Source organism: Anomalospiza imberbis, chromosome 2, assembly GCF_031753505.1.
Source record: "Anomalospiza imberbis isolate Cuckoo-Finch-1a 21T00152 chromosome 2, ASM3175350v1, whole genome shotgun sequence".
Classification (NCBI taxonomy): domain Eukaryota; kingdom Metazoa; phylum Chordata; class Aves; order Passeriformes; family Viduidae; genus Anomalospiza; species Anomalospiza imberbis.
In genome coordinates this window covers 52,078,255-52,093,115 of record NC_089682.1, presented here as the reverse complement: position 1 = coordinate 52,093,115, position 14,861 = coordinate 52,078,255, and the positions used below count along the sequence as shown (strand labels likewise).

Below are 14,861 nucleotides of genomic sequence, written 5' to 3'. Positions count from 1 at the left end.
ATAGTAAAATTTTCAGTTAAGGATAAACTAAAACATTTGAAATGAGACCCTGAGTCTTTAGATAATGGAAATCTGTGAAAACACAGCTTAACATACATGTTTGCTTTTCAGTAGACCATGCTGCTCTCTCCTGACTGGATTAGAAGTGGTTAAAATTGTACCATCAACAGAACCTCCAGCTCACTGTGTGGAGTGTGCAGACTTCATGGATGTTTGAAATAAGGCTGGCATTTCAATAGGACTAGAGAACAGCAAAGACATCTAAGTCCTGTTACAAATTCATGTGGCCAGATGCCAAATACAGGGTGGTCCTGGACAGAGGAAGGATATTAACTTTTCCAATGCTCATATTGTAATGAATTGTCATTTACTTAATGTGGTACTACTTTCTGTGGCCCAAGATCTTTATTTATTCCTTGCATATCCCCTATAAATAACCCCGACTGACACCTTCAAAGGCTAGATTAAGCAGAAGAACTGCACAGCAACATTGGTAAGGTAGCCACTCTGGACAATTGGTTAGCAAAATCTTATGAAAGCAAAGGTTTGAGTGTGGGGCTTGTGATCACACTAGGATAAGTTTCATCTTCTTAGTCCAGGATTTAGTCCTCAGAAAGAGCAGTCCCAGACTGTGGTTATGTTCTGTCTGTGTTTACAAAACAAAATGGAGGGGAAGTTGACCTTGCCTGCAGAGAAGACCAAAGGGCAGACTCCCAAAGTCCCTGGCATACCTAAAATCAGCATGCCTGTTGTTTACAGCTTTCTTTTCAAATTTAGAAACAGTGCCTTTTCTCATCTCACTTGTTCCTGGCTGCAGAAAGGTCTCCAGCTATTTATATATGTTGTGGAGGTGCCAAAAGACACACAACACGGCTGGCAGCTTCCAGGGGTCTTGGCTCCACTAAGACTGCAACTATCCAGAGTTTTTTTGGAAGCTACTTTAGTCTAGCAAATCTTTTGTTCTGGGAGCACTTTGATCTGGGAATTTCTATGTAAATGTACTTCCTAGCCTGGTATCCTTGAAATTTCGTAATTAGAGAAAAGGGGACAGAGCAGCTTCACATTCTTGATAGCCTTTTAGCAGCTCATTTATTTATTACCCATGAATGAGCTTGTTCAGATGTAATACAGGTTTTTTAACTTTCCACATAAAATATGAGATTCACTGCAATTTGGTAAACTGTATATAGTTTTGATGATTTCTTTACATAGCCTGCATCTTTGAATCTATTGAAGAAAACATGTATCCAGAGACCATGAGCCAATTGTCCATTCTGCCAAGTACAGTGTAGTTTATAGTTTCAATTCATATAGGTTTGCTTTGCTTCTCCAACAAATACAAAACCTTGACTTTCTTAAAAAATGAATATTATGAAGGAAGTATGTAGTGAGATTCAAAATTTAACTTCTGCTTAGGGCTTTTGACTCAGAGCCCTAAACTAAGTTAGTTTTCATTTCCCTCTCTCCTTTTTACCTTTTTCTTTTTAAGCTGGGAAAAAAAATCAGAAAAACATAAGAGATCAAACCATAACTGGTTCACATAACTCTTATCCTTTTTTTTTTTCCTTTAAAAGTCTGTAAATCAAAGAGAAGATGAAAAGACTGAGAATAACTTAATTTGGCTTTCCATTCTTTCCCATGATATGGTTTGGGTTTTCTATGAACTCTCCCATAATTAGGACTCAGTCATGGTGAAACACTTTCGTCCCTTGCTGTTTCTAGGTAACCTCAATTAAAAGCCATGCAGAGTGATAACAAAATTCTGCCAACACATCAGTCATGCACGGTACGATAAAAATAAGTTATATTTTTGTGTGTGCTTATCTTTGAATGTAAGAATATTTGTCAGTTCAAAGGAGTTGGGAAGGGTTACTTCAATTACTTATTTGTTACACTTTAATGCTGTCCTCTTTCCCAGTTTTCCCAGCATATTGCACCTCTCATATGCCCTTCTCATTCAGATCCCCTTCTGGTATCACCACTGGCTTACACATCAAGCAGAATTCTTCCCGCAGCTTCTCATGAACCACCTCATTACTGTCTGGCCAACCTCCTAACTTGCCACTGCTCCCTGAGAGCCCATTTGTGCTTATTCTGGGTGCTGTAGTCTGATGTGAAGGTGAACCTCAAACAAGAAGCGACAAGTAATGCTTGGGCCTAGCAGCTGCTTCAGCCACTCACCATGGGTCATACCTAAACCTTAACTTGGGACCGGATGGGTATTTTAAGAACCACAGATGCACAGCTGGAAAGTAGCCCGTTTAACCCATGGTTAAGATCATGGAGCAGATCTTCCCAGAAACTAAAGTACATGGAAATTAAGGAGCGGATTGGTGACAGCCAACATTGCTTCACCATGGGCAAATTGCTCCTGAAAAAACTTGTGGTCTTCCATGATAGGTGAGGGCATTGGTGGATGAGGGAAGAGTAACTGATGTCATCTACCTGGCCTTGTACAAACAAAGTACATGCCACTGTCCCACACAACATCCTTAAAACATCCTCTGAAGTGGAGAGGCCCCGACCACACCACAGTGGAGAAGGATTTGGCTGGATGGTCACCCTCAGTGCAGTCACTGGTTCAATGTCCCAGTGGAGACCAGCAGTGAGTGCCATTCCTCAGGGGTTGGGGCTGGGACAGGGATATTTTAACACTTTTGTTGGCTGCATGGACAGTGGGACTGAGCTCACCCTCAGTGAGTTTGCCCACAACACCAAGCTGTGAGGTGCAGTCAACACGCTGGAGGGAAGGGATGCCATCCAGAGGGACCTGGACAGGCCTCATGAAGTTCAACAAGGCCAAGCACAAGGTCCTGCACCTGGACCAGGGCAACCCCAAGAGCAAACACAGGCTGGGTGGAGAACAGACTGAGAGCAGTCCTGAGGGGAAGGAGTTGACAGGTGTTGGTGGACAAGAAGCTCAACATGACTCGACCCTGAGTCCACACAGCCCAAAAAGCCAGACACATCCTGGGCTGCATCAAAAGCAGCATGGCCAGCAGGGGAAATGATTTTGCCCTACTCTGGCTCAAAATGGAAATGCCTTCTCTGCTCTGGTGAGACTCCACTTGAAGTTCCGCATCCAGTTCTGGGGCCCCCAACATAAGAAAGATGAGGAGCTGCTGGAGCAGGTCTGGACAAGGGCCAGGAAGATGGTCAGAGAGGGATGGAGCACCTCTCCTATGGCAACAGGCTGAGAGAGTTGAGGTTGTTCAGCATGGAGAAGAGAGGGCTCCAGGTAGAGGTTAGAACAGCCTTTCAGTATCTAAAAAAGGGGAAAGGGGCTTGTCATAAGAGCCTGTGGATTAGATATAAGTAAGACATTCTTCATTATGTGGTGGTGAGACTGATTGACCAGAAAAGTTCTGGGTGTCCTATCCTTGGTAGTGTTCAAGGCCAGGCTGGATAGCACCCTGAGAAACCTGGTCTAGTGGAAGGTGTCCTTGCCCATGGCAGGGCACTTGGAGCTGGATGATCTAAGGTCTCTTTCAACCCAAACCATTCTAGGATTCTGTGCTGATACCAGCTGCAAGAGATGGCACACATCAACATTAGCTTTGAAAAGAATGTGGTGTTTCTTAGCACAAACTCAAGCACACTGCCACAGGCTGTCCAAGCCATGATGAAGCAGCATCTCACACAGACAGCAAATACTAGTGGGCTCTCTCCAAGCAGCAAAAGCATACAGAATGTTAGAGAGAAATGTTAGCATATATGGAGCAGGCAGATTCAGTCTGGGACTGGAAAGCTCAGAGTGGATTGTGGGGGCAGGGACAAGCTACTGGCTTGAGAGGAAACAATGAAACACAGAGAAAAAACAGCTGGGGGCTAGAAATCATAGTGAGGGAAACCCATGCACAGACCCTCCACTGAGCTTCTGGGCATGAAAGATTGGGCAGAGCCTTGAGAAACCTTCAGCACACTGACTGCTCTGACTGAAAATATGAGTCATCAGCCCCTAGGATGACTCATGGTTGCTCTCCTCCACCCTGAGTGGCAAATGAAAATATAGATGAAGAGGAAGGTCGGGCTGAGGACAGTACTACAAGCCAGGGAATTTCTCAGCCTCTCACTATGTGAACACTCATGTCATGAATCCTTTCACATTCAGCAGTTGGTGGCTGAGGAGGAGACAGCAGTGACCATCTGGGGAAAGAGAGCGGTGCCATCCACCCTCATGTTGCCTGCCAGGGAGGGAGACATTTTGGCAACAGAAGAAAGCACCTGAGAGACAGAAAAAGGGCAACTGGTACGTATAGCTATTTAGCAAATTAATTAGAAATAAGAAGGGGAAAATCACAAAGGGTTTTGTGTACCTTGGTTAATTGAGTTACAGCTGTGAGGATAGCACTGCTGAATAACTTGCCAGGCTGAAATCCTGGCCTCAGAGTCACTGGAAATCTGGCAACAGACCTGAGCAAATCTGCTTTTCACCACAGCTTTAATGCCATGTGATACAGAGAAATAACCAAGGCTCATGGTCCAGGCAAAGGCTGAGCTGCATTACTGGCTACATGGGCGCAGCCAGGACAGATCTCTCCAAGAACCTCTGCTCCAATGGTGCCCAGTGCTGGGAAGAAAGGCTCCATGCCAGGCTGTGCTGGGTCCTGCAGCTGAGGCAAATCAATGTGCTGACAGGGATATATATACAGGCTCTGGGAGCTGAACTTATAGACATCACCTTGGTAATTGCCACAAAGCCAGCCCATAGGGAGCTGCCTGCATCACTCTGCTGCTAGACTCTCTGCTAGTGTGGCATCTGTGTTTCATTAAATTCCCATTACCTTTCTTTCAGTCCAGACTGACTGTGAGGAGGGGATAAAGTTGCTTGTGAGCCATTAATGCTCGCTGGACTGGCATATTCCTACATCAGATCATGCCGCTCTTGCTTCTCACCTCCCATGTTTTTCCCTTATGTCTGTCAAGACTACAAGTTACCGGAGCTGTGACTCCATCTCTTGGGCACTGTTTGTCCAACAAGGCCTCCATTTCCTTTAATTCCTGGATCTATCAGGAGATAATATTAAAACATTCACACGTTGTCTTGTCACATAGCACAGAATTGGCTTTCTTTGTAATGAGTTTTCCTAAAGTCTTTTGGGCACTGGTTGGATCATATTCTGTTCCCACAACAAAGTGAGTTGGGTCATTCAGTAGCATGTAAGAAAATTATTAACACAAATCTGAACAGCAACATTTCAGCTTCTTTTCCCAGACCAGTGAAATTCAACATTAACTCTGGGCAGTGAAGCATTCACTTTACTTAAGTACTTCATCTTCTTTAATTACCTTCAGCATGGAATCCACCTCCCTTTCCATTCCTTTCAAGCAGCTTTTGGCCTCCAGCTAAAACAAGGCCCTTTCACTCCCCTTTTTTATCAAAGCATTGTCCTGATCACAAAGCCAAAGGATGTCAAGATAGATATATTTTTGCAGATACACTTAATGATTGTGTAAATGAATGAATGCTCAGGAGACAGCATGCTTTATGGGCAACAAACAAGTTAATAGGAACTTGAGAGACTTGGCATTGTCTTTGTACCTGTCATTCCTGCCTCAAGACAGTTCAGGGTTTGTGACTCCATAGTCAGCAATGGTTACTGTCCGACTGTTCCCAGCCATGAGTTTTGCTATACAGACTGAGCACTGCATAGACTCAACCTTGTCCTTCAGAGATGCTTCCCTCTTCTCATTTCTATACAGAGTCAGTTTTCACTGCCTGCCAGGTCCATGCTGCTACAACCAGCTGGAAGGAGTGGTCAAAAGTACTGGAATCGTCTGCAAAGTACTGGAATGGTCTTCCCAAGGAGGTGGTGGAGACACCATCCCTGGATGTGTTTAAAAAAAAGACTGGATGTGGCACTCGATGCCATGGTTTTATTGAGGTGTTAGGGCATGGGTTGGACTCAATGATCTTAAAGGTCTCTTCCAACCTAGTGATTCTGTGAAAAGCCATCATTGGCAATTTGTTACATGCATGGAAACTCAGCCAGGAGACAAGACAAAGGAGCAGAGGTCTCAATGGGATACTGTGACAAGGCTAGAAGTGTTTTCCCTTTTCCAAGAACCAGCCCATAAGGGAGAAGATACTAATATGTGACTGCTGTCCTGAATGTTTTTAATATGCTCCTGAATCTCACAGAAAATTCAAGAAAATTTGAGATGTTTCAAAGACTCTGCTCTATTTTCTCTGCTGTTGATGCTTTGTTTTCAATATTTTCTGAGGGCATGGTCCTTGGTTTATACCAGTATGAGTTTCTCTATAGCAACTGAGCTGTTCTACATTAAAAAATTAGAAATCAAAGGCAAATGGCTCATCTAGACCAGTACCTGCCAATTTGCATCATAAAGTGGATCTCTCAGAGCAATATTCCATCTCAGAAAACTACTCTGTTGCCACACTTCATAAAAAGACATAATGCAAACTTTCCCCATGTCACAGTACCCCCACTTGTGCAATGCTCTCTAACAGACAAAGGGGTAAAATAAAAGTAAAAAAAAGTCCTTATGCCTTGTGGCAACAGTCCTGAAGCTTGATGGCCTATTTTAGAACGTGCAATTTTAAGAGCTCTGCTTGTTTAGCCCAGCCAAGCAAAGGCTGGCACAAAATATAATTATCCCAGGCATATTTATAGGGGGGATACATTGGGGAGGAAGAAGAGCTAATGAAGAAAAAATGGCACAAGAACAAATGGGAATAAGTGAGGCACAATAAAATTAGGCTGGAATTAGTAAATAATTCTACCTGTACTGTTCTGGAAGAACCTCCCAGGAAGAGAACAGTGGGGGGAAAATCATGGCTATTTTTAGAAAATATCAATATTAGTTTAGGAAAGTTTTATCACTGTGGCCTGATGGCTATGAAAGCAGAGGATCATTTCAGGAATCTTCTAGCTCTATATACTTCTCTTTCTTGGCCGTTTACATTTCTTCTGAAAACAGGCTTCCCCCAAGCATTTTAGGATACACTAAGTCTTTTTCATCGAACTTTAATCTCGAGGTACAGACTCTGCAGACTTGAATAAAAAAGCCAAAAGTGATTTGCTCGACCAAACCAGCCCGATGTCTGTCCAAAAGATGCTTTCTGATTCACTCAGGAATTAAATCATATGGCTGGCAGTCCCCAAGAGGCAATCTGAAGTGATCACTGAGTACCCGTTTATAATAACTCTGTTAACCTCTCCCAGTAGTAGAAAAAGGGCTCAGTGCCAGCACATTTTACAGTTTTAATTCGTTTTCTTCCAGACGTGGCAATCCCCACCCTGCGAGCCCTCTAGCGGTGCCTTCCGTGCTTGTGGGCCGGGCAGAGCCGGGCACCATCGGCGTGGGTGCTGCCATCGCCGCTCCACTCCTCCATCTGCTCAGTGCCACACGAGCAAAAGCCACAACAATTTCCATCCCCACGGCACATCTGTGGCGTGCATTTCCTGCTTTGATGGAAGGCCCAAAGGAAAGTACCCCCAAATTTCCTGTTTCCCTACTAAATACTTCACCTGGCTTAACAAACAGTATTATATTGTCTTACAAATCACACCAAGCTGACACATGGCAAGTTTGGGTACATGAGAATCGGGCCCTGATGGTCCACATGAGCACCGGCATATTTCTGTGCATACCGTATGTGAGCAGATACCCAGCTGTAGGGCAGAGGAGTAAAACACAGCTGGGAACAGCCCTGCAGTGCTGCCGGTACCCAGGGATGCTGCAGAGCATACCAGAGCCACCCTACTGTGTCCCCAGCTCGCTGCCAGCAGCCTTGCTCTTGCTCGGTGGCCTCCCAGTGGCACTGGGCTCTGCAGCTCTTTGTCTGCTCACGTTCAGGAATTCCATGATAACTGCTGGGATAGATTTTTTTTTTTGGTTGTTGTTGTTTTAAATGCTGTCCCTGCACAGAGACCTCCATTGTCACTGCTGCCACAGGGGGAAAATCCAAAGAGGCACTTTGCTGTGTTTCTATTTCTGTCTCCTGGACTGCAGAACACCTCATAGTTTAGCCAGTTCCTTGCTGAAGTCTGACTTTCACAGCACTAAATATAGGAATAGTGCACTGTGCAGGGCCTAAATTTAGCTTTGCTGCGTTAGAAGGGGAGGTACCTCATTACTGGATGCAGGAAAGCTAAACCACTGCAGGCAGGGAAACTTGGGCGATGCAGTAACAGCCACTGCTCTGTTGTGCCACTGCAGGAAGGAATTGAATTAGAAAGTTCAGTTCTAGGTTTGATTTTTCCTTTTTTAATAAATCTGTTCAATGCCTCAGTGAGGTTTTCCAGTAGTTCACTTCCTCCAGAAGAAATTACATACCTCCATATTATTACTGTAAAAACATTTAGGAATATTTCTTATTTAAATTAAGGAGAGAATTTTAAATAGTGCAAGTCTAATTTCAAGGTTTCAGGCACCTGAGCTTGTGACAGCTGACATGTAATACCTTGCATAAATATCCTCAGAGGCAAAAAATCATGACTACCTGCCCTAAGCCTGGGCAGGCTTTTCAGGAATGTTAATCACTGCTAAAAAAAGAGGGCCACCCGTCTCACAGTTGCAGCCTTTCACCTTTAAGTCACCAATTCTAGCATAGTTGGCAGGGGACACACGACCTGGACTCTGCTCCTAAGATGTGCTATTCACTGCAGATTAGTCACCATGCCTCTATTTCCCTGTCCATCAGCGGTGGGTGGCAGAATTTCCCCTGTGCTGCAGAACATTTTCAGAGCAGAGTGACAAGTTAAAACCATTACCCCGGCTTCTCTTTCAAAATCACAGAGCCCTGGGAAGATTTGAAAGACAGGATTTCGACCAAAATGCTATGCAGGAAAACGCCTGACTGCTTGAAAAGATGTTTCCTAGCAGGTGCCATCACTCATGAATCAGCGAAGGCATCCAGGTGAGCGCTAGAGGCAGCAGACCAAGGCTGTGGGTGCATCATGGGAGATGTAGTGCAAGGAGGTGACCCCACAATGGAAGCAGCTGATATAAATCAAATTTTTTTCAAGAATTGAGATGGCATTTCAGATGCATAAGGGATAGGTTTTGTCAAAATTTTACAGTCTCATTTTTCCATTACTATTTTCATTTACCTACAGTGTTCACCAATACGAAACAGGGCACCGAATCAGATCATCTTCCATGTGAAGAATTATTATATAATAGGAAAACAAACCACCACTAATTTTGTTATTTCATCTTCATACAGATGATGATGATACACAAACTACACAGTGGAGGAGATGACCTGTTCTAAAAAGAAAATATTGTTGGGATCCATCAAATTTTCTTGTCGGACTCAAACATAAGGTGGAAAAACACCCTTTTATAAGTTCACACTAGATTCAGCCCTGGCTAATCCATGACACGTGACAGCTGCACAATCATTTTACTGCAGATTGCTGACAAAAGTATATTATTCACTGGATACCTAATGTTCATACTGGGAAGGTAAATGCATCCCCAGCATTATTCTCTAGTAGAGAATGGACTTTTTTTCACATACTTCTATAGCCCAACTCCTTTATAGCCCAAAACATTTTGGTCCTTTTTAACTTTCAAGCTGTGCCTGTGAATTGTCTGGGAGCATATTATTTGGCTGAGGCCAAAACAGATCAGTGACAGTAGCTGAGCACTTGTGGGAAGATGGCTGGGGCCGAAAAATAACAGTACAGAAATTACAGAGGAAAATAAAGTGAGATGGAACGTGGTCAGTACACCCGACCTCCCACACACAACACAGTCTAAGGAGGGGCTTAGGGGTGGAGCAGAATGGAAACACCATGGCCACACTCTATCAAAACCCTTGCAGAAGAGGGAACTCAGTGGTACTTTCTAGCCAGTAAGCTGCACAACAACTGAAAACCAAGGAAAACAGAGGAAGATGTCCTGCTGTTGAATCAGCAGCTGTAGTGAAATCACTCTCCTTGGACTGACCCATGTGGGTGCCATATGGAGATATCTGCCCCAAGGTATGACCACCCCTCAGTAACTCACATGTATGACTAAAGTCACTCAAGCTCAACATAAATGTAAGGAAATAGTATAGAAGTGAGTCAAGAATGGGAAGAAGTTGGGGAAGACTCCATCATAACTTCTGGGATCAGCTGACAGGCAGAACGTGTCTTCTCCCCCTTAGGGACCCCTATTGGGTAAGAACTGTAGGCACACTGAAGGATCACCTTGAGCTAACTTTTGTTAGGGATTAGGTCTTGTTAGAATGCTGTTTTGAATTATATTGCTTGTTATTATCTTGCTTTGAATAAGTTTTTGAAGTGAGATACCACCAGCAGCAGTCCTTAAACCTGTTGCAATTGTATTAATAAAGAGTGTTATTCCATCAGCTGTTAATGGGAGTCCTTCAAGCGCGCTGGCAGTGGGTAAAGGCGTGGTGACCCAGGAGGAGGTTTCTCAAGCATGTGACCCTAAACAAGTCAGTCAAACTGCCCTTCAACGTAGTGAACTGTTCAGTGAAGGGCCCCCATAACAAGACGCTGACAAACAGGTTGGGCACAAGGGTCCCAGTTTTCCTAGGGAGCTAAAAGACTTATCAAACACTAAGAGGTGGAGCACATCTCCCCTTTTCATGTGACAATATTATAAACAAAATCATACTCAGCATATGGAAACAACCTCTGGGACTGTTTATTAGCACAGATACAGTCACAGAGTTTTAAATAAGGAAACCAAAATTGTCTGTCTTTTCCCTCAATGCATCCAGTAAATAACGTTAAGTCAAATACTGCTTGGTGTCATCACAAGCTACACATATCTACCAGCCCTCTCATACCCCATTACTTTAAATTTTGGTGCTGGAAGTCAAAGCTTGTGCCACTGACACACTGAGGTGCAGGAGTTGATAAGTCTTCAGAAAGGAATAATCAGCAGGATTTTAAAATTCAGGATACGATTGGCATCCATCTGTTTACACTTTCTTTTGCCTCTTTATGAGCAAACCATGCTCCCCTGGTCTCATGCACAGCCAGCCTTGGACCTTCAGAAGGCCTTACAAAAACACCTTATGACTGCATATTCATGAAGTAACTATCAAAAGAAAGAAAAGGAGAAACAATTTCCAAATATAAACTCATTGAAACAAAATTAGAAAGCATGGGGAAAGGAAGGGACTCCATGCAGGACCATCTATAATTTGAATATTTTTGTAGGTTTTGTTTCTGTCCATGAGAGGCTGAAGGTAGCTCCTTAAATTAATCCTCTCACAACCCTGATAATCTTTCCATATTGTGAATATTTCAACTGGTGTAAGGAAAGATGTTACCACTTCCTTCAAAACCTCTGCCCTCTCTGACACTAAGGGGTCATGAGCACAAACCCAGTGACTGAAACATTAGAGATGATATTGTGCTTGTACACCTGCTTCCCAAGATCCTTTTCTCACACTTCTCACATGTGCCAGTGGAGATTTCAAATACTAATTATTCACAGCTGTACAACATGGCCAGTGACAGCACATCTGGAAATAAGCCTAATGAAACATGCAATATTATACCACAAAGCAACATTAACAAAACAAAAAAGCCCAACAAACAAAATACATGTATATGTAGAGAAAGGGGAAAAAAAAAAAAAGAGAGAGAGAAAACTAAGTAAGTTGAGCTAGGTCCTCAGGAGTTTCCTGCTCAAAGACTCATAACAAGATTTTTCATTTCAAGTAACAATTCCAGGCTCATCTAATGCTGCAGGCCACAGTTCTTAGTCTTCTATATTTTCAAAAGACAAGGGATATTTTATCCTTTCCTGGTTTGGTCTGGTGATTTTCTGTGTAATAACTTGCATGGTGTTATATTTGGGATTTGTGACCAAACCAACATTGATAACATGCGGATGTTTTTGTTACAGCTTCCATAGGTAGCATTTCTGTGAGTCATATCTGTAGGTATTTCAGCTGTAAAAAAAGGCACAACATTTACCTTGCTCTCCATACTACTATGTATTTTTTAGATGTTTGATTATTAATCATACTGTTGGCATTACCATCTTTGATTTAATTTTAATAAAGACACTTCCTCTTTTTTAGCTTAGCACTTGCCATCCCTATCAACAAGAGTATGTACTTGCTTTTAGCTGTCATGTAGACAAATGTATTAATTTAATCTTTAAATCAATGTCAGCTGTGAGAACAGATTTATGAATGTAACTGAAGATCCCCAGCTCTTTTGCTGTGCAGAGCAGATTGTATAGCTGAGCTCTGCCTTCTTCAAGAACCTCTCTGAATTCTTCTCCAATGCTGTATCGATATATTTGGAGATACTTTCCTATTTCCTTATTCCCTTTCCTGTATGTATGAGCAGCAAAAGCACACAGAAGGAAACACAGGGGAAGTCAATCAACACTTGCTCAGGTCAGCATTGACCACTGAAACTTCTGTAATAAAAATTTCCTCAAAAGAAAACATTTCCCCACCTGCCTATGTATCTGACAGGCAGAGTGAAGGAGAAATGGGCTAGGAAGCCTTCCAGCTTGCAAACAACCTAAAAGGTGCTATTACAAAGTGCCATTAATATTGCATAGCTAAACAGTCACACAGATGTGACTTAACACCTCTGTGTAAAAATCAGATATGAAATGAGAAATCTGATATGAAACAAAAAATCTAATAGTACATCTGCAACATTTACAAATAAATGTTTATGTGATTAGATAAACCTGCAACATAACCTGAAATTGTTTGCCATAATGACAGCTTTGTTGTCAGACTGAGGAGTCTTCCTTCAAACGTGGCTCTGGGTGCCTGTTTGGCTTAGACCTTTCAGCTGTTTACTTAGGTTGTGGATTTGTCCTTCACAGAGTATTCTTTTGTTACATATTTGTTTATTATCTGCCACAATGGTTCTTGAGCAGCACCGGAGTTTCTGGATCTTATTTTGATGACAAAGAAAATTCTGCGTTAGGCCAAAAATATCTGTCCTGAAGCATTCAACTGAAGTGATTGCTACACTTCTATGGGGCCAATAGCTCTGAATAATTGATGAAACCACTGAAAGAGACAAGATATGTAATGCTATTAAAGGATCACCTATGATGCAAGTTGTATAAAAGAAAAGATGTATCCCATCTTCAAGCTTACGCAATCAATGCCATCTTCTTTGGAATCAGGAGCAGCCAGCTGACCCAACCTTCCACAGCAGCCAAAAAATGTTTGATTTGAAGGACTTACAAAAATGCATTGTAACTCCTTGTCCATGAGGTGATGAATTACTAGACAAAAAAAGTGTGAAGAATCTTCAGGTATGAATTCTTGATAACATTGGGAAAGAGATGGAAAAGAAGAAATATAATACATGACCTAGCTTGAATATTTGTGCCAGTATTCAATCTTTATCTTATAAGATAATTTATTAATCTGACAGAACCTTAATGTCATTATCTTGCTGAGCCCAAGACAGCATGTCAATGACCACAGTATGTTATTCAATCATAATTCTATTAAAATAGGAGTTCACAACTTGAGTAAAAAAGACAAAACATGTGCAATCAAATACTCCATATGTATATTCCTTTGATCTTATAAAAACTTTCTGTGTTTTTTTCCAGTTTGTCATATCAACCTTAAACAATAAGAGTAGAAGAGTCAAGATTGATGATTTGGAGAAGGAAAGAAGAAAGCACAAATGCCATCATCCTGTAACAAACCACAAAGACAGACAGACATGTTTTAGATCACATCACTGTCAGAGATGTTAGATGCACATTATTTTGCTTGCAAGGGATAAAATGAAAGCAACTGGTGAAACAGCAGAGCCTGATTCAGGATAAATTACAAGAGTTAAGGCAATAAAATGGGTCCATTAGTGAATCTGCTTACTTTCTGTGCTTCAGTCAGTCTGAGATGGGCTTAATATGTTTATTTCCTATTTTACCCTTGTGCTTATCTCCTGTCTTTTCACAATTTAACTTCATATTTCCACTTAGACTACATTAATAAGAGCATGCAAAGAAAGTCAAGTTTCATCTCTGTTAAATGTACATGAAATAGCTTTTTAAACCACATATTTTTAATGACATCATTTTGCAAAGTTACTTTGCAGAATTCTTCCAGATGAACCAAAACTTCTAATTCTATATTTAAATTCCTCATTGCAGAGGTGCATTTTACCACACTGAAAAGGGCTGACTTTCTTTAAACAAGAGGGAGTTGGGCTCTATGTTTATGAAATTGGTTGATCTAAAGTTAGAGTTTCTTAAGAGCTGAAGAAGAAAGAATTCAAAGCTTTCTTTGATCAAAGTCTGAAAGACTGACATTAGAAACAGCAAACAATAAAATGAAGCAAACAAAACAATATTCCACAACTTCTGCCTGCCAATTAAACCTCCCAGTGCCAAAAATAAGGCAGAATATAGACTAGCTTACCAAATACATTTTTTTAAAAAACAGAGTTTTGAATGATTGCTCTCCAGTTTATAAGATGTTTACATATCTAAGTGGCTCAACATAAAGGAAGTATAACTTTGAAGGTCACAGGACTACTCCTTCCAAGGAAGTAAGCAGGTGTGGATTTGCCACCACGAATTTGCATCCCATTGGTACAGTTCCATGGCCTAAATAAACTCAAGGCCATGTGGGGAGGGAGAGGACCTACTGCCATCTGAGTCCTCATCCAGAACAGTCATTTAACCAGCACCAGTTAAACACCCATCTCCAGCACTGAGTTTAAACACAGGCTGGTAATTTAAAGTATAGACAGACAAGAAATAAACCTCTTAAATCAGTTTCAATAGGGAGAAAAATGACATTTCTATTGACATTAGAAACCTGAACTCCTACTCCAAATCATCCACACCAATTTTCTGTAATCACTACTGACTACTTATTATTTTCTTTTGTTTCAGCAATCTTTATATTTAATAAGGTAGCT

At 41.8% G+C, this 14,861-nt stretch overlaps 1 long non-coding RNA gene across 11 annotated transcripts in view; it reads right to left on the bottom strand.

Moving 5' to 3' along the window:
* LOC137468859 (uncharacterized) overlaps positions 1 to 2,997 on the bottom strand; it is a 153,031-nt gene extending 150,034 nt beyond the window's left edge. For 5 of the 11 annotated variants that reach the window (XR_010996216.1, XR_010996218.1, XR_010996212.1 and 2 more), the window contains exon 1: positions 2,692 to 2,782. This is a non-coding gene — a long non-coding RNA (uncharacterized lncRNA). Of the gene's footprint in view, positions 1 to 2,445; positions 2,586 to 2,691; positions 2,783 to 2,819 lie in introns of those variants that run through there. The other 6 variants (XR_010996215.1, XR_010996219.1, XR_010996217.1 and 3 more) reach the window with 2 other exon arrangements.
* Between the last annotated feature and the right edge of the window lie 11,864 nt (positions 2,998 to 14,861).